Raw genomic sequence first — 19,792 nt, forward strand, 5'->3', positions numbered from 1 at the left:
TTTTAAGAATAAGCTATTCAAAAATGCAATTATTCAAAAAAATCTAAGTAAGTCTTGCCTGCTTTATTAGAAAGATTATCTCTTTTATTTTGGAGTTGGGTGCTGAACAACTGGTCTTCATTTCTAATAATTAACTGTCCCTGTTCAGAAGCAATCACTGATGCTGCAGACAATTACCAGGCATTACGTTCACATGACAAAAACAACATTTTAACTGATCATTGTCAGATAAAATACAAACAAACAAAAGGCTTGCCAAGTTCCACAGCCAAATCTCTCTTTCCCTGTTAACTTGGCTTTGTTTAAACTTGCAGCTGTGGTCCCATGGACTGGAGTGGAAGCCAATGATCATTACCTCACAGGATCACAACTCCTGTTAAAATATACATATATAAAAATAAGAATGCGGCACAGTTCCAGCAGATTTGGATTTAAATTACATTGAAATGGCTCCTTGAATCAAAGACGAGACGTGTGCTACGCCAGTGCTCTTTTTCTTTTTTTTTTTTTTTCCCTTTTGCTGTGCGCATCAGCAGCGATAAGAACCGCTACAACCACTGCAGCAGCACCGGGGGCTGCAGCAGGTAATGTCACTGGAGTGTTCACTCCCCTCAACATGTCACTTCAAAGCAGCACACACACCAGAGAAAGCGCACACACACCCATCGTGATTCAGGAAACCCAGCACCAAGGGATTTTTCAATTAAGTTAACTGCTTTCTGTTAACTGGGTTTTTGGCTTCTTTGCTCTGAAACTCTGTTTTGAAATAGCAGACGTGGAGTTAATGGGGAAACGCGTATGGAAGTGTGAAGGAGAAGAAGCATGCACACAGCCGTCAAACTATTTCTGTGTGGGATCTTCTGAGAGCTAACTTGGAACAGAGAGTTGAACGTTACTTTACATGCAAGTGAAAAAAAATAATTCTTCAAATGAAGCAGACATTCACCACAAGTTAACAGTAAACACAAATACATAAGAAACCACTAAACAGTTGGTCAGTGTTTTAATTAGAGATACTATACGATTGCACCGAACAGTAGCATCCTGGAGAATGAAACATCCATTTGCAAAGCCTTTGAACTACAATTTTCTGCAGAACAAGACAGGAGAATCGGAGATGGCTCTGCCATTCCTAAAACTGACTGCACAATGTACCCTTCTCCAGAGCACCTGGGGTACCAGCTTCAGGCATATCCATACGGTCACATCACCATTATTCAGGGTAACGAGGTGTTTATCAGCTAGGCTGGGTAACAGAAAGGAAAACAGCTAACAAACACCATGGGACACATGAGGGAGTGTAGCTCCATACACACACAGCTTGGGCAGCAAGAGGCTTGCTTGCTTCTTCTACATCTTAGCCCGGCTGGGCCCAGGCTGGCTCCACACACCTCTCTCTCCTCTCCAGCACAGTTTCCAGGGCTTCTGGCATTAGCACCGCACCAAACCCAAGCCAGTGTTCAGGTGGCACCAGCCTTGAGGTGACCAATCCCTCCTCTGAAAGGATGCAGGGCTCAGATACCTGAAGGACTCCACAAAGCGGAACTCATCCCATATCAATAATCCCCTCTCGCCCTTTTTGGAGCCACTTGCTTCCCTGCACATCACGTGTGTAAGCACTTCTGGTGGAGCAAACGTGCCACCAAAGTCTCCCAAGGTGGGTCTGTGCAGAGCCAGCACGGGTGCAAAGCATTTATTAGGTCGGGCTCTGTGCCAGGACAGGCAGTTAAACTCTTGCGCCTGGCCCCGCATACAGCATGTCCCCGTCCCCACAGCGCCGCAGCTCGCGAGCCCTGCCAGACCAGAGCCAGCTCCACAAAGGGTCCGTTCTGCTGCTGCTACATTCCTCGCGCAGCCAATCTGCAACCCAGATAAACTCACTGTGAATAACTGCAGGTTTAATGGAGTCACACGTGTGTTTATAACCCTGACTCATAAGGTCAGAATTCAGGCCTGGATGCTTTTCCACCTCTTGAATTCCCCTCTGAATTTCAAAGAATTGGCTCTTTAGGACTGTGAATGTGTATTTTTTTTAATTGGAAGTTTGCTTTTTAAAATTTTTCTAAAGAATAGTATATATGCTTTAAAATATACATTTATATGCATATTGCTGTTAGTACTACAGACATCAAGTCTTCAGATTTCTCAGCTTGTCCACAGAAGAAGCAGCTTTTTTTTTCGCAATTATTTACACAGCAAACCAGATAAAGGCCTACTGTTGTTTCCTTGTCTTCCATTTACTTTTTTAACTATCTTGAGACACTGATCCACTCAGGGCAGGATCCATTCCTCTCCGTTACCTGCTCAAAAGCCCAAGCTTCCAAGAGCAAAGCACCCTGGAAGCATGCTGCAGCAGCGATGTTCGTTTCTGCCGTCTGTTAAGTACCAGGAGCTGCACGAAGCCTACGCCTGCCTAGGATATGTCTGATGCGGCAGGGTAAAACAAAGAAAAGGAAAAAAAAAAGCCATCTTCAGCTGCAATAAAAATCAAACACCCATTGGAAAGAAACCCATCTCTGTGACATTCAAAACTGTATTAGGAATAGATATTTAATGTGCACATACAAGGGAATACTACTGTAATGATGCTTGTCAGATACAGATTTTCAGGAAGAAAAAATAACTCCCTCTAATATACTAACCATAAATATGTATATTTTATATATGATCTGGAGCAGGTACTGCAGTTTTACTCCCCGCCTATGCCTACTGCAGAATATAAGATAAAGGTTAACACTGGAACTGTCATCAGAGGAAATGGACAGGGAAAAGAGACAAATGCCAATGCTGCCATCGTGAAAGAAATGTGGGCAAAATAGAAATGAAGCAGAATTATTTCTAAAAAGTAACACTGTGTCTGTTTATGTAAAGATCACCTAGCGCAACCAGCTCAACAGAGCCTAAGCGTGGCAGGACACATGAAACTGCAAGCTATAAAGTAAACCGGTTGGGGGAAACTCTCCGGGGCCACTGGCTCCTGGCTCTCTTTGACCGCTGCCTCCTCCGCATCCATTTACCCAGCCTCCAAGCTACTCTGCCTCCTCCATAGCCCTCCCCTTCCATCTGCTCAGCCCCTCCTCCTCCAGCAGATCTGTCCCCCTCCATCCATCTGCCTGCGTTCCCATGTGCCCCTTTTCCTCGCATTCATTCTTTCCTCAGCCTCCGGCAGAGTCCTCCATTGCATCCCCAAGCCACCCGATGCATCACCCCCCCGCGACCCACCTCCCAGCTGCATCCCCCCCGTCCGGGTTTCTCCCCTGCATTCCCTCATCCTGCACCAGGCCTCCCCTCCTGCAGCCATCTACCCCCCCCTCTCCGGGCCCTGCCTGCCGCATACCCCTCCCTGGCTGCCACTGCCCTCTCCTCGCATCGCACCCCGCCCCTGCTCCGCCATACTCCTCCTCCCGCGCCCCCCCCCCCCCCCCCCCGCTCCCCTTCCACGCAGCCCCTCCCTCCAGCGGTGAAGGAGCACCCGTGACCCCCGTCCACGGCGCTCCGGCCCCACCATCCCCTCAGAGGCGGCACCAGAGAGACGAGTCGCCTCAACACCCTCACTCAGAGCCAGCCTCCCCCTCCTCACAACGGTCTCCTCTGCGGGGACACAGCCGCAGCACCCATCTCCTTCCCACCCCACCCCAGCCGAGCGCGCTGGGGTTTGTAGTTTCCCCCCCGCCGCCTCTCCCCTCAGCGCCCGGCGACGGCGGGGGCCTCGGGACTACACTTCCCAGCAGCCTCGGCGGCGGAGGGGGGCGCTGCCCTCCGCCAGCCTCTCCCGCCGCTACCCCCCCCCCCCCCCCCAACACACCCCCCCCGCCACCTCCCTCAGCGCGGCGGGACGGGCAGCGGCGCCGCGGCGGGAGGGCCGAGGTCCGAGCCGCCCGCCCCGGGCAGCGCCGTGAGGGGCCGCCCCGTAGCCGTGCCCTGCCGTTACCTGGGAGAGACGGGGTGCGTGTCCGCGGACGGGAGCGGCGCGGGGAGGGGAGGGGGCGGGGGGGGGGGGGGGGCGCAGCCCTTCTGCTCTGTCAGATCGGGAGGAGGGGGGGGTGCGCGCGCGCGGCGGCGACGGGCGGTTGCCATGGCGGCGGCGGCGGCGGCGGCGGCGGCGGGGAGGGGACGTCGCGGCATCCCGCTACCCCGCCCCCAGGCCGCCGGGGCCCCGGGCGGTGCCGGGCCCGCTGTGGGGCGGGCGGGCTCCGGCCTCTCTCTGCAGCGTCCTGACGGGAATGGGGCGGGGGGGGGAAAGGGTGGGGTTTTCCCGACGAGCTCCACACAAAAGGAAAAGCCCACTGCACCGCCGGGGTGGCTGCCCGCCCCGCCGCGGCCGAGGCTGCGTTTTGGCAGCCCCTGGAAGGTGTGCGTGTTGAGGCATCCTGGCGGGAGGCAGGCGGGGGAGGGCCTCTCCCTGTCGGACCGCTGCGGCGGGAGCTGCAATGGCGCGGTCCCTGGCGAGGGAGGAGGGTGTCGGTGCGGGAGCAAAACGCCGCGGCGTCCCGGCTGGCTGCTGGGCCACCGCCGTGCGCTCTGCGCTCGCTCTGTCGTCGGGTTTTGGGGGACGAGCACGCTTAGAATACAAACCTCGACTGCTTCCACTTCACCGGGGAAAGGGACAATGCGCGTTTGTCCTCTATAGGCATGCAGAAGGGGACTCGGCACCATCTTTGCTAGCGGGTTTCGTTGCTTTCATGTAACAGTAAAGGAACGGATTTGGGGATTTTGCCTCTTCCTTGGACCAAAGTGATGCCTGGTGATCACGGGCAGCCTCACAGGACGGCACCACCCAGTTTGTATCCTCTGCTGAGGGTGGATGTTACCTAGCATTTCTGAAATGTGACTCTTGATATAAACACCCTGGTCCCTGCGAGGGGAGCGATGCGGTTATAAACCTTTCCAAAGATGTCATTTCACAGTTAATGCAAGGCAGCCTATGTCTGTATTGACACCAAAAGGGGCAGTCCTGCCTCTCTCTCTGATCATGGCTATGCTTTTCTGTTTGTTCTTTACATGGCAATAACGCTTATGTTGCCATCTGGCAAGGCAAGCCTGGTATCTGATCCGGTGGAAAGCCAGTTATGCCCCTCCAAAAAAATTACCAGAGTTCAGCTGGATCAAGTTCCTGAACTAGGTGACCCATGCTAGAGGAAGGAGAGGAGACACGGAGGCTGGAGCAGCCCATTGACATCCCATCAGATCTGAGCTGCGTTTCCGCGTGCAGCTGCACCACTGCAGCGAGTCCTTACTGCTGGAGCTGCCTCATGACGGCTCTGAGAGTGTCCCACTGACGATGTGATGGAGTGATCTTGTGTTCACTCCCAATAATGACACGGGGTTTCTCTGGAAAATGTCAATTGTAGTCACCGTAAGGTAGCAGCATGAGGCTGTATCTCACAATAAGGCCCTCAGAAATGTTAACTGACACAACTGAAAAAGCGGGGATTGAAACTAAAAGCTCAGTATGCCTCTTAAACAATACAGCATGTGTGACTGTGTCACTCGTATATCTACAGATCTTGCTTCCCTCAAAATCATGTGGAGATTCTTATGCCTTTGTGAGTATTTTAGAACTGGGGCCAAAACCGTGATGAATTCATAACAGCTGCAACTCTGGCTTCCCCTTTTTCCAGATTTCTTCGAACTTGCCTGCCCATTACATCAATTCCTGCTGGTTTTTCACATACCCAAAAGCATAGATGCTGTGCAGACCCTACAGAGCTCAATGCTTCTTGGGCAGAGCAGATCATAAGCAGCCTCCTCCCAGCACTGCCACAATATCCCTTCCTACAAGACTATATACCTCTTATCACATTAGGCAACACATTAACTGCTTTGTCTGGGTATCATATCCCCCAGGTAGGAAATTGTGACACGGAGAAGGTCTGTTATTTAGTCATAATCTCCATTTATTTGGTTTGGTATTTTTTTCCCTATCCTTTTTTTTTTAGTAATGCTTGAGTTGAGTGTGGCTGCTTCCTAGTGGCAGAGTCCTGGTTTGAGTGACACAGGATTAATTTCTCTTTCAGTAATTTTACTTTTCAGTAATGTCTCTTCTAATGCTTGGGAAAGCTGCACTTTTAAATGATTCTAATGTCTGAACTTGTGAAAATACTTACTTTATAGCCAGCTATGGTATGCGGGTTTTGAGGTCTCAGTGTTTTCAAGCTCTCCAGGTGCAGGGACGAGTAGGGGCGAGAGCCGGGCGCTTGACCCAAGGTGGCCAACAGGGTTATTTCATACCATGAACATCACATTCAATATAAATTAGAAACTTTACTGAGGAGTTCTCTCTTCCTTGATGGCTGCGATCCTGAGAACTTCTTGCCCCGGTGCTGGAACCCTGAGCCCTTCCCTTGCTCCTGAAGCCATGGCCAAATCACTCGCAGTGTCCAACATTTGCTGTCCACTGCCAGGAGTGCACAGCTTCTTCCTGATAGAATTGGCTGAGTATAATCCTTGTATATTTTATATTGGTATTGGGATCAATATTGGTTCTTTAGTATTATTAATGTTAATTATCTAGTGTTATTCTATTAAATCTGTTTATATTTCAACCTTCAGGTTTCCTTGTTTTTCCCCGATTCCCCTTCTTAGGTGGGGAGGGGTCATCAGGTGATAGAATAATTGTCTAAACGACAATAAATTGTTGTGGGTTCCTCAAACCATAACAGGTACCCAATGCTACTGCTGACCTCCCTTTGAAAAGTAGTTGCTCAACAGTACCAGTAGCAATACCAGTGTCACCCTAGTTGGACCCCTCAGAGGGAAAGTTTGGTAAGCATTGGTCTACACAGTGTGCCGAGATCCGCTAAGTGCCTGGGTCGGCAGGAAGAGAACCACATCTCCAGGTTCCTAGCACTGAACACTGCGTACATGTAAGGATCGTAGGATAATTCAAGTTGGAAGGAACCTCAGGAGGTCATCTAGTCCAGCGAGACAACCAGAAGTTCATAAACTTGTTAACAAGGCAAGAGAATGGTAGCCGTGAGTGTGAAGTTTCATAGCCTTTCCTATGCCCCAGTCAGACAAACTCCAGCAGATCTGGCTGGTGTGATGCAAAAAAATACTGCTTCCCCGACCATTCATTCTGTCTCCTTACCGAAGGTTCCTGCCTCCACAGCAGTCACTGGATTGGAAAACACTAATCCATTTTAATACAAAATACAACATTAAAGTCATCTTTATCAGCAGTTTAAGCTAATTTGCTGGACCTTGTATTGAAGCAGCTGGGACTAATGCATGTGTTTCATTCCGCCAACTGCTGCGAGGCAGTATTCTCAGGCAAAAAGAAGGTAAGAAATTGCTGGGAGGAGGTGTGACGCTTTAGGCCACCGAAACTTGTTGCTACTATGAGTATATATATTTTCACGGCTTACATCTTTTTATTTTCTGATAGAAGCTATAAAGCTAGCAGTTGTGGATAAGACATGATGTTGGTGGGTGTCAGCGGCTGTGGTTAGGCGGGCTCCAGCTGTGTTGGTGGAGGAGAGCATTACTCACAGCCAGACCCCAGAGACTTATGCCCCTTTCCAGCGATCTGCAAATCTGCCAGCAGAGCTGATTGTGTGCCCTCTCTCTCTGATTTATTCTAGTGAGTTCAATCAGAAGCTGATATAAATTAATGTAACTCTTTTGCCGTGAATATTTGATTTGGTTCAAAAGTGTCTCTTCAGCTAGAGTAATTGCAGACGCTATCAGATAAGTTTAAAGCTATCCACTTTTAGGGTCTGTGTCAGATTAACAAAACTGGTTTCTGAATTGATTTGGTTATCATTACATAAATTCCATAGACTGTGTCTAACTCAGATGGCTAGCACAGCCTTTTAGCAAAAAGTAGCAGCGAGCTTCATTTGTAACCTCCTCCCACATACAAAGTTCTGCAGGAGAAGGTTGAAAACACATGAGTTGCCTATGAATTATGAACTGCCCTTTGCTTTTGTCTTCGCTTCCCCTCTCAATTATATTTAACTAGACTACAGGAATTATTGTGCCTTCATAATAATCTTTAATGCTCACATGCAAACATAACTCTTTACCGAAGGTCTTAACAGGCTACATTCAAAAATGCTGTAATAATGGAAGGTGAAAAACAATAGGGAAGCAATAGGGAAAAGAAGGTGCATGTTGCATATTCATGGGCATTAACCTTCCAAGGGAAGTTATGCACAACTCAATAAAGGCATCAGTAGACACACTCTGTTAGTTTTCATACACACATAGTAATTGTTCTTCTGCTTAGGTATTTTTATGGTATGGTATTTACCAGTATGACACATCCACCGAATTTTCTCCTAGGAAAGACCCTCGGAATCTGAACCTTGAGAAATTGTGATGGAGTGGCAACACAGAAGGATTTAGTCAACATCTTTCACACAAGGTACATCTCAAAATGCTGTGAAATGTTAACAGAGAACAGTTTAAGGGAATGTAGTTGATTTTCAAGTGAGATTTCGGTTAAGACAGAAAGTGAACGTAGGAATGGACATGGGAGTTTGTATTTATCTGGTCAAATGTAGACATCTGTCTTGTAGATATTTGCCTCTGAGTTAGCTTTCCTCTAATTTTTTTCATGGTAGAGAGAGAGAGAGGTACTTCAGGAATACAATTCTCACTTTGACCAAGGTGAACTGCGCCCTGAGGATTTTTAATTTTTTCCAGTTTTATCAGCATAAAGATAGGCATTTGCACTGTAGATGCCCAAAGGTAAGCAACAGGAGTCCCACCTATTGTGTTTGTTGCATCGTTAGAGCAGTAGAAAGAGAAAGCTGTTATGGCAGTTATGACTAGATGGATTAAAATGATGAAGAACAAGCCAATGCCAGATTAACGGAAAATACAGGTAGAAAAGAAGACAGACCTTTGAGATAGATTGAAGCAAGCCCACAGTAGGTTGAAGAAACCAGTTCTTCTGCTTTGTGTCTTTAGACAGAAATTAGAAGAATTAACAGGAACTAGAATATTGTGTTTCTTTTCTGTGTATACTTAACATGCAGAAGCATTTTGCCTGTGTTGGAGCATTACTCTGGAGAACGAATAAGAAAGTAGCTTACAGTAGTCAAAACAGAGAGAGAGGAAGACTTGGACAGAAACCGCAGAGAAAGCAGAGTCAGGCCCAGGGAGCTGCGTGTCAGCAACTGTTAAGTGAAAGCTGGGACAGGGGAAGGAAAGTTTATTCATATCATCCTATTCCTGCAGCAGACCACCAGACAGTATCAGGTGACTAAGTTCCCTTAATCTGTCGGCTAGGCTTGACAACTAACAAGAAATCTCCTGCGATGCACAATTAAAAAAGAAATGTTTGGCAGTATAACTCTTTCATGGTAGGGCGTGAATTTTAGGCTGGCTTGCTAAAGGTGCAACGCTTCTGGAGTTGCACCCTGTCCCGCTGCAGTAAGTTTGAACCTCATTGCCCAATTTCAACGACATTTGCAAAAGGGTGGAGGTCTTAGTGGTAACTTGAGTTCCGTTTAGTTTTGTAGTAAGTAGCATGGTAGAAAGGATGGGCTCAGCTGGTGCCCCCACTGAGCACAAGGTAAGCAGAACTTTGCTGTTAAAGATGTCATCTGGCAACAAGATGCCCAGTCTGCATGCATAAAATGACCGACAGCTCCACGTTTAGTGCTACTTGCAGCACCTACTTCTGTGCACAGTTGCAATACCATGTATGACCCACAGGCAGCTGTTTTATTGAAGTGATGAGGGATAAGTGGAGATGGACACAAAAACATGGGATCCTAGGCTTTGATAGTTTGAACCAAACAGTTACATCACTTGAGCCTGTTAACTCAGGCAGAGCCATTCATTTTAAGTCCTGATGGTATATATATTATTCTCCTTCCCCTGTAGATGTTTCTCTGACTTGAAAGTGGCAGTTTCAAATAAGGGAGATGTTGGGCAGCTTTTAGCACACAGTGTTTGGATGCCCAAACCACCAGAATAAACAAAGCACAGTCTAATACATATTAATGGTTTGCCCAGCATTTTTGATTTCTTAGGCATGTTAGTTCCAGTTCTGCAGTGTGAGATATTAGAAGGTGAAATCCAGTCCTGTAAACACATTCATCTGGAAGAGAAGGTAGCTACATTTAAAGAGCGTTCTTTAAGGTATCAGTAATCCTTTCTAGGACTGTCTCAAATAGTCCTTTGAATAGTGTTGTGATCAATGGCAGTGAAGGTGGTTGTGTTGGAGAAGGATGCACTGAAAATTGGTGTCCTGGTGTCTGCCTAAGTGTAGAGATTCTGTGGGGCAGGAGGTAAGCACACCAGAGGCCATGTATCTGCATCGGAAGAACAACTTGTGTAATTTACTGGTAACTTCTTAAACTCCCATCACTGAATGTGTAAAATGTTCTGAGTAGGTAGGAGCAATGTAGTAAATGGCAAGATGTAATTACCGATTAAAGTTTAGCCAAAGTTCCTAACTGAAAACTTTAAAAGAAGTGTTTAAGGAAAGCAAGAAAGTTAAATAAGATATACTGATCATTGTGAAGAATCTCTTTTCCCTTTCTGCTCCTCTTAATCTGATTACCATAAGGAACATGCAGTGGTTTCCATGTGAACAACTTAATCTGGTTCATATTTTGAGACTAAAATTGGGAATCTTTTTTTAACTTCAAAATTTGGACTGTATTTGGACGATGTGTGTTTTGTTAATGTTCATTTATCTAATAAATGAGAAACATGATTGTTGGTAGAGGGTCAGTGGCACAAAGACCAGTATCTCATAAAAGAGCAGACATTGGTATCACAGCTTTGGTTAAAAATATTTTAAATTACTATAACATCCCGTTCACATTCTCGGGGGGAATATTCACTGCCTACGTTTAAACATCTAACTTACATGCCTAAATTAGGAGGCTTGTCTCCCTAGATGCCTTACATAGTTGAAGGAGTGAGAGAGGCTCCTCCAGAGAGCAGTTCAGACTATGTTAGTTAGGCTTCTGCTCTGAATTATCATCTGGAGGAGCCTCTTCAACTTTGAATGCTGTTCTGTGCTATTCTTTGCATCTTTTCCTTGGCAACAAAACTGACTTAACTGGTCTCCACCCCCCAACACTTGTTCTTGCCCTCTGCTTTTGCGTACCACTCTGTCGCTTGAGCTGGTACAGCTGTTGGTGTGGCGGCACCGTCAACTAGGTTGGTGAAATCATCTGGGTTAAAAGGAACCCTGAGAAGGAAGGTGTTACTGTTAACCTAAGTCATGTCTCTGACCTGGTTTGTTGCATGACCTTGAAAACAGTTAAACCTGCATAGCTGAGGAAGTGTTGAGCTTTAGCAAGAGACAGAAATGAGTTGTTGAACTCAAGGACCTCTTTGCTAAGTGTGCCACCAAGAAAGATACGTCAAATTTGGGATGTAAGTTAAGGAGACTGAGTCCTGTATCTAAGCATTGTTCTGTTCCAAGTACATGGTTTTTATACCATTACAGTTTCACAAATATCACTGAAGTTTTTTATGGTTTGCGTCACTGTAAGAAAGAGATAATCTAGCCTTATATCTCTATTAGCCATGTAAAAATGGTCATAATTTAAACAAAATAACTTACAGGATTTACAAACATACCATGTAAACATATGCTACACTTTATAAATAAACCAAAAAGCAATGGCAATCAAGTTTGATTAGCTCAAGAAGTTCCCTACCAAGAGCTGCAGAGCCTGCGGGAATAGTGTTGAAAGACTAACATGGGTTTGAAGGAGCCAAATAGAATGGGTTTGGACCTACTGCTGTTTGGGGGGAATCCCGAGAGTGAACTACCCGAGATCGATGCCTAAACAGGTCCCCAGGAGAGAGCTAACAAGCACAGGGGACAGCTGGGTGCTCAGGCTTGTTCCTTTGACCTCAGCATAGGACAGAGTGTAGACATGTCTTAAGTGCCCAGTTGTAGTCCTGTGGTGGAATGAGTACAACAGAAACACACAGGTTCATACAGATTGTTTGAGTACTTACATTAATTGTATACAGGCTTTGAAAACGGAAGTGGTTAATACCATATATCAGAAGCACTTTAGTGTTCCATACGTACTGCTAAAATAAAGCCGCTTACATTCCTAGTTAGTAGCTCTACCTGCAACTCAGCAGAGCTTTGGCTGGCTCTTAGATCTAAAAATAAAATTCTCCTTCCTGAGATACCATACACTTCAGTGATATTCTCGGTAGGAATGGCATGCAAAAGTGGAATAGATTATATTAATTGTTGTGTAGAAGCTTTCCATCCATTGCATAGGAGACTCTCATTACATTCTTCATTGCACCATATGGCATCTAAGTATAATGTGATAAAATTACTAATACAGGGCAATAAATAACATTATGATTATGTGTTATAGGTGCCACCTCATACGTGCACAAGTAATTATAGTTGGAATGAATAATGGAGATTTGAGTGTTATATATTAGAGGAATATATTAGAAAGGACACAGTTTGTCATTAAGGATGGGAATTGTCTCATCTGACTTCACGAATTCAATAAGTAGATGTCCACACCAAGCCAGTCATCTGTGACTGTATCTGTGATCAGTGGAGAGGAAGAGGCACTTCAGAAGATAAATGGCACCCCCCCCGGTCTTAGACAAATATTTTCGGAGGAATGCATCTCAAAATCTCAAACAAACAAAATCTTCAGCAACATCTTACAGGGGAAAAAAAGAGAATACATCCAGAAAAACCTGGTCACGTACTATAACCTTTCTCAAATGAATTTCCAAGTTTATTCTCTGCTTCAGTGGGCGATCACCAGTAGTGAAACTTTTGATTATGTTTATTTAAGCCATTTTTGACACATTCCAGTGATGAAAGTTTCACCATTTCTCTAGGCAGTCTATACCAATGCTTAATTTTCCTTAATCCTGGACAGTTGTCTAGTGGTTTAATGTAAATCTCCTTTGCTGCAATTTATCCCCATTGCTTGTTCTGATAGACACAAACAACAGTTTATTTTATCCTTCTGTGCAACTACTTTATACATATTTAAAGATACCCCCCCCACCGCCAAGTTTTCTCTGTTCTTGACATCATTATATCTTGACACTGAACTGAAGTGCTAGTAAAGTGATACTAGTAGGATTTATGTACAGTTAAACCTTTTGGACAAAGCATAAGTGGTAAGTGGAGTCTGTCACTCCTGGCTAACTTGGAGTTCTGTCCTTCCTGATTCAGTCAGGGGGAGGAGGGGGTTGAGTGTTTGGTTGTTTCTGTCCCTCTTTTAGGGACACTAAATGGTTCACAGCTTTCAAAGGCATGATGCCTACACTCACTTGTGAAAATGTGGGGACTTGTTAAGCAGTGTTTACAAGTGTAACGTAGTTTTTGACTCATGTCTGCCTTTTTTCTTTTCACTTGCTGTTTTCACGGGGCTTCCATGCTTTCTAATTTCTTTACAGTGATACCTTCCTAATTTCCACAAAGCATTACACAGAAATCCAGCCATTTTGTTTGTGTGCACTGAAATATGCTTACGGATCTTGTGAGTTACCCTTACCACAGAACATTTCACAGAACGATACATTATACCACAAAATTATTCTTAACATTTTAATTTAAAACATATTTTTCTTTAGATTAGTTCATAAAGAGAGAGGAAGGAAGATATTTAGCTCCAGACAGCACAGCAATAGAAATCAGTTATTTCTGTACAGTATCATCCCTTTGAAATATCACTAAATGATTTCCAGAGAGAGGAAGAATGTAATTTAATGATCCCTTGCACAGCTCGAACACCTTTCATCAGAGCATCTCAAAGCATTTCAGACAAGCCTGAAAGCTTGTCTGTTTTTCCCCAACTGTATCAGTTGGCCTAATAAAAGATATTATGTCTTCTTACACACCTTGTATTGTTTAGCACTCAAAGCGTTATCATACTTGTTTTACAGATAACTAAAAAGGGCAGAAAGAATCCACGTAGTTTTATTTCAAACAATGAATCTAAGATGAACTCTGTGGGGTCCCGTTTTCACTGAGTCTCCAGGACTCGCAGAATCCATGTTCTCAGATTACAGGTAGACGTGTGGAGCAAAGTCGTCGTCCCACTGACATCAGTGGCAAAATTCGCATTGATCTGAATGAGGCTGAAATTGCGTCCTAGCTTTCCTAACTGCTGCCTGCCAAAATCGACTTCAGACCTGTGCATCCTTCCTGCCTTATGCATCACCATCGTAAATGAAGGTTCTGCGGTCCACGCCGCGTCTGCCGTTACGTTCTCAAGAAGTGATTGAGATAAATCTAAATGAGGAATGAGAGACCCCGGCAGCAGGAGGGGCCTCTGCACAGTGAGTGTAGGGTGTGTGGCTAACAGTCTCCTTGCAGTTACTGCAGATGGATCCATCTGCCTGTTATGTACACACTCTGTGCTGACGAAAGGAGCCGTACGAAGAGCTGCTTAAATCGGCTCGCCCTGACGTGGATGTGTGCTGTCCTTACCCACGAGTGTCCCAGGTTGCAGGTGTGCTTCCAACACCACCGCAAGGACTGTGTCAGGTCTCTGCTATCATGTCTGACCTTTTCTAATTAAAGGAGAGTCCAACTGTTCTGAGAAAATCTAGAGATCTCTTCCAGCTCCATTTTTGCCTAATTAGGACTGTGGATTTGGGCACACAGCACCCAATACACCCAAAGCAAGTGTTGTCTTAAGGAACTAAGAGTCTTAAAAAATGATCAATAAGTCTTTCTACTACAGCGTCCGTGGAGTATGCACTATCATCAGAATCCATATTTTACAACAGAAATATAAGCATTTTAAAATACAGATTAAAAAAAGGAACATGAAGGCAGAAAATGCTTTCGTATGCAGTGTACAGATGTCATCTTCTGCTATTAAGGATACCTGAATATAGTCCTGGTGAGAAAAAGAGGATTTGTACTGTCTCACTCCCTATATTGTCTATTTGTCTCTTGCTACAGGGGTCTTCTCGAGCTTGATGGAGGTGTGGCCACCCAGTCTTAGTATATTCTTGATGATTTTCTAGCAAAATGCTCACTGAATCCTCTGGCTGTTGTGCTAGACTGAGAACAGAAAGCTCTGGCTCATCTGGCATTTGTTATCTACAGCTGCCTTTCCTCTTTCATAGGTATTTCAGGTTATGGATAAGCTAGAGGAAAAAAGAGAGTTTTTCATACTGCCAGTTTCCATTTGAAGGTAAAGAAAACCAAAGAGCTGAGGTCAGAGAGTAACTCCTAGGCTCACAGAAACGTTTTCTTGTCTTTTTGGCTGAATTAAATGTTGGTCTTTCTATTACATGTTGTATTATGAGCTGCTTGCAAATCTTTGTATCTGATCATTCTCTCATAGTGTTGGAAAACAATATGTGGGAGTTTCTTTCCATACTAGATCCTTGTGGGTTACTTGCTAGTAAACTAATTTTACATGACTCAGATTTAAATAATAAAAAGGCTTAACTCCAGTCTGAGAAGAGTTTATTGTCCACAACTGTAGCCTAGAGACAAACTCCAGCACCTTTGGGACTCAGCTGAGGCAGCAATTAGGCAGCATTTTATTGTGATGCAGTGAGTGCGCAAAAGATGAAGCTGGACTACTCTCAAGAGCTTAGAAACAAAATTGGCTTCCTGGAGAGAGAACATAAGAAATCTGGCAACCTAAAAATATTTAAAGAGCTTAGGGCTCCCAGGGGAGAATTTCAAACTATTGAAGTAGAAAAGACTGAGCATTTGCTAAGATTGAAAAAAAAAAAGGGGGAGGGGCTTACATGAAAAACAACAACGTGTACAGATTCTTTTTTTTACTGTAGCATGTTTCAAAAGGGAAAATATAATAAACCTGAAATCAATCAGTAGCACAGACTTCAATGCAGCGTTCCAAATCAAACAGCCCTGGCTTGAAAACAGGAGTCAAAAGAGATCTTTTTTTTTCATTTCAGAATTATAAGGGATTGAGGCCAAGAAACCATTAAATGAGGTGAAAGGTCTAGGCTAGAGGGCATCTTGAGCAAGTCTAATGAAGTCATGGTTGCTTCAGCGGCCACGTTCCCAAAGGGTTTTGCTGTCTGTCACTGCGTCTCTCTGTTCCCCCTCTGAATCTGGCTCCCTGGCCTCTGCGGTTACGTGCCAGAGCGTGCCCCACCAGGCGCCCTACGAAGCCCTGCTCCTAGCAGCCCCGTAGCCTGTAGCATCCCTCTTTCAAAACAAAGCCCCACAAAATGTGATTTATCTCGCCTGTCATTTGACATGTGCCGTACAGACGTTTACCTGTGAGCTAGCTGTGCCTGACTCCCTGTATTGTCAGCGGGGAGCAGCAGGAGTTTACAAGGCACAATTTAGCTCAACTGAGTGTAAATTTCTATCGTATGCCGAAAGTGCCTGTTTCTGTCTTGACTTAAAACGGCATCCTAAGGTGAGGAACTCACAAACGGACACCTACAGTTTAAACATCTACATTTGCTCAATGAACTCTACCCACACAACCAGCATTACGCCGGTTCAGACTATGTATTAGAGGTTTCTCTGCTGCACTTAGGCTGTGCCTTCACGCACCCTGTCTCTAGGACTAAGACGAATTAGGTGAAACAGTTTAACTTACTTCCCAACAGTAACAAGAGGGTGCAGAGTATTTACCTTATTGTAGCCTCTTCCCTTTCTTGCCACCGTTCTTCTGCATTATGCTGACAGCCCTGTCCACGTAGAATGGTTTAGGTTGGGAGGGACCTTAAAGATCATCTAGTTCCAACCCCCCTGCCAGGGGCAGGGACACTTGATAGGTTGTACATCACTGCTCCAGCCAAGTTTGGGGGATGAGGGCCAGCTGTCTGTAAGGAGGGAGGGATGGGGGACACCACAGAATGGGAGCGGAGGAGGCTGGTGGGGGGAAGGAAGCATGCAGAGGGAGGGAGGGCCAGGATGCTTTATGTGCTGTGGTAAGTAATGTATCAGGCATCCTCAGGGCAGTGGAGTTTGCAGTCCTGGGCTCTGCGTGTGTAATGCAGTTGAGGGACCAATCCCCCGGGCTCTCCACCTGCGTCCTGGAGCAAGAGCAGCCGGGGCTGCGCTGCGGGTAGGGAACACACCGCATGGTATGGCTCTGGCGTGAAATAAACCCTGCCACACACATCCTAACTGTGCCTGGTATTAACACCCTGCTTCCATTGCACAGCTCCAGAATCACAGAGGCCAGTCCATCAAATGACAAAAGAAACCCTGAAAGATCTCTGAAGGATTTCTGCACCAAGGGGCAGAGCCAGGTGACCGACTGAATTAGAGAGTCTTGCTTTGCTCTTCTGTACCTGAGTAAACTTAATCTGCACAAATTTTTGATGTCTCTGTTGACTTTGACAGAGCTACGCTAGTAGGCGAAACTAGTCAATGGTTTTTAAATAGTCCCCTGAGGAGTACCCATTCTGTGCTGAACGTATTCAATTCCTTCTCATAGTCCCAAGGCTTCCCTTTCATGTATTCAATGCCATAGGCTTCCCATTCGGTTGCTCTGTTGCTAGTTTGGAGGTTTCTATGCTCTCTGACTGTGATTTTCAGGGCAGAGAACGTTTGTTGCAGTTATCTTTGATGCAGCAGCGTAAGGTCCCAGTGTCAGCCAGCTGCCCAGCATTGCAGGCCTTTTGTTGAGCCCTACACGCAGTGCCGTACATATTGTAAAGCCGTCCCGCTCATCCTGCTCTTGATTATTGCTAAATTGCCCAGAATCCATCTCTTTTGTTTGTCAGAAATTAGGCACCTCTGGTAAACAATAAACAGCAGGGGAAAAGACGGCATTATCCTCTCTGGAGCCTACCAGCGTAGCAGCCAGTTTCTGGATACTCCATTCATAGCCCAGAAAGCAAAGCGCTGGCTGGTGCGCAAATGTAACAGCAAACACAGCGTTCCCCGGGGAAGCTGAGCTGTGATGTGCGCAGACGACGTGGAGCGGTTCTGGATGAGCAGAGGACATGCGTATGTCGGGGTGCTGCAGACAACCATGGCTCCGGTATTGTGCGCTGCAAGGCCAGATGTATATTTAAGGCATTTCCTGCTTCAGCAGTGTCTGCTAGGAATATGATACACATTTTCTATACGGCCAAAAGACCTAGTGTAAATGCAGTCACGTCTGCGGGAGAGGGGGAATCAGGCCCTATGGCCAGGACTGGCGTGGAAGTGCTGCCCAGCCACTGCCACGTCAGTGATAAGGAACAACACACGCTGCACGGCACCCCGTGGAGCTGGAGAGGGGACAGTGCTGAGGACCTGCTCAAATACACCCATCCTGGACTTCACCAGCCAACCTGCTTTGTGCTGGAGATCCTGATGCTTTGCTGAAGTGATGCAGAAGAGAAAGCACTGTGGAGGGCAGGTTCAGCAGTACGTGGGAAGGCACAGCCTGGGCTGTGAAGGGAGGTGGATATACCTGAAACAAGTTTTGGTGCTGACAGCGGCGATCTGCAGCTTCAGAGTCAGGGCCTCACGGTAGGAATCCAGAGCCACGTGCCCTTTTACAGTACACCCTTTGTTGCTGGAAGAGCATCCACAGACAAAGCACATTTTTGCAGCAAGACTTGAAAGAAGCAGGTATGATCCTTTGTCATATTGCTCAGTGACAAGAAAATAAATGTTTTTATGCATACCAAGATGTGACTAGCTTGTCAGTTATGTAACCCGCTCGTTCATGCTGTTCTCATGATCTATGAGTAGTTTTTCTGACAACAGACCTTACACAGCTTCTTAGCCTTCAGAAGCACTAAGGATCTGGGGTATGTTGCACTGAACACGATGGGTACCTATGGAAAGGTCGGAGAGTCTGACATGCTCTCTGCTTGTGGCCACACATTTGGTGTTCTCAGATTAGCCCAACTCTGTGATATGCAGCGATTTAGAAACAAGCAGACTCATTCGGAAGTCTTTTTTCTTTTTAATTTTAAAGTTGCATGTTTAATAAATAGTTCACCCAAAACACAGCTTATTTTATAGTAGAGACCTGATAGGAGACCACACATGCAAAGTGTTGGGTCAGAAAGGGTTAGTTTAGGACACGCATCAGACACTTTAGAAACACCAGCAGTGCTTTGTGCTTTTGTTGAGATGTGCTTTGACCATCTGAAAGTGTTCTACAAACTGAAGTAGCAGTCATGCCTCTACCATAAGAGGTGTCAACATTACTCCCATTAGAGATAGGAAAAGGAAAAACACAAGGGGCAGGGATTCGTCTGTTGTTGGTGGCAGAGCTGGGATTGGATTCAATTTTTGCTCTGAGCACCAGTGTTCTTTTTCTGAGGTGTTATCTCAGCCAACCCTTAGCTGATGAGTAGTGGGGCAGGAAGCAAAGTAAAGCCTAATGAAGCCAACATTCCTCTGAAAGTAGATCAATACTAATGGAACTTGAGTAGCTGCTTTGAAATTACTACAGGTTGACACCTCAATAAAAGTCAGGAAGATCAAGACCTGTGTTTTTTGGGGAGGAAAGAGGTCCTATGGGCAAAACTCACACAGATTAAAACCAGACTGTAGCTGGAGGATTAACTTCTGATTATGGGATCCGTTTATCTGCTCTTCATAGAATCATAGAATGCCCAGGTTGGAAGGGACCTTTCAGATCATCTAGTCCAACCATCAACGTAACACTGACAAAAAACATCACTAAACCAGATCTCTAAGCACTATGTCCACCTGTCTTTTAAATACTTCCAGGGATGGTGACTCAACCACTTCCCTGGGCAGCCTGTTCCAATGCTTCATAACCCTTTCAGTGTAAAAATTTTTCCTAATATCCAATCTAAACCTCCCCTGGTGCAACTTGAGGCCATTTCCTCTTGTCCTATCGCCTGTTACTTGGGAGAAGAGACCGACCCCCACCTCTCTACAGCTTCC

At 45.7% G+C, this 19,792-nt stretch overlaps 1 protein-coding gene and 1 long non-coding RNA gene across 4 annotated transcripts in view; one reads left to right on the forward strand and one right to left on the reverse strand.

Annotated features, from left to right (window-relative positions):
• Window positions 1–4,076, reverse strand: part of KATNAL1 (katanin catalytic subunit A1 like 1) — a 44,695-nt gene extending 40,619 nt beyond the window's left edge. The window contains 1 exon segment of the mRNA XM_063332147.1: window positions 3,932–4,076. The gene's annotated coding sequence lies outside the window, so the exon portion shown is untranslated.
• LOC134514378 (uncharacterized) overlaps window positions 3,809–19,792 on the forward strand; it is a 60,267-nt gene continuing 44,283 nt past the window's right edge. For all 3 annotated transcript variants that reach the window (XR_010070719.1, XR_010070717.1, XR_010070718.1), the window contains exons 1-2: window positions 3,809–3,945; window positions 8,287–8,368. This is a non-coding gene — a long non-coding RNA (uncharacterized LOC134514378). The remainder of the gene's footprint in view (window positions 3,946–8,286; window positions 8,369–19,792) is intronic.

The sequence above is a fragment of the Chroicocephalus ridibundus genome, chromosome 1, assembly GCF_963924245.1.
Source record: "Chroicocephalus ridibundus chromosome 1, bChrRid1.1, whole genome shotgun sequence".
Taxonomy (NCBI): domain Eukaryota; kingdom Metazoa; phylum Chordata; class Aves; order Charadriiformes; family Laridae; genus Chroicocephalus; species Chroicocephalus ridibundus.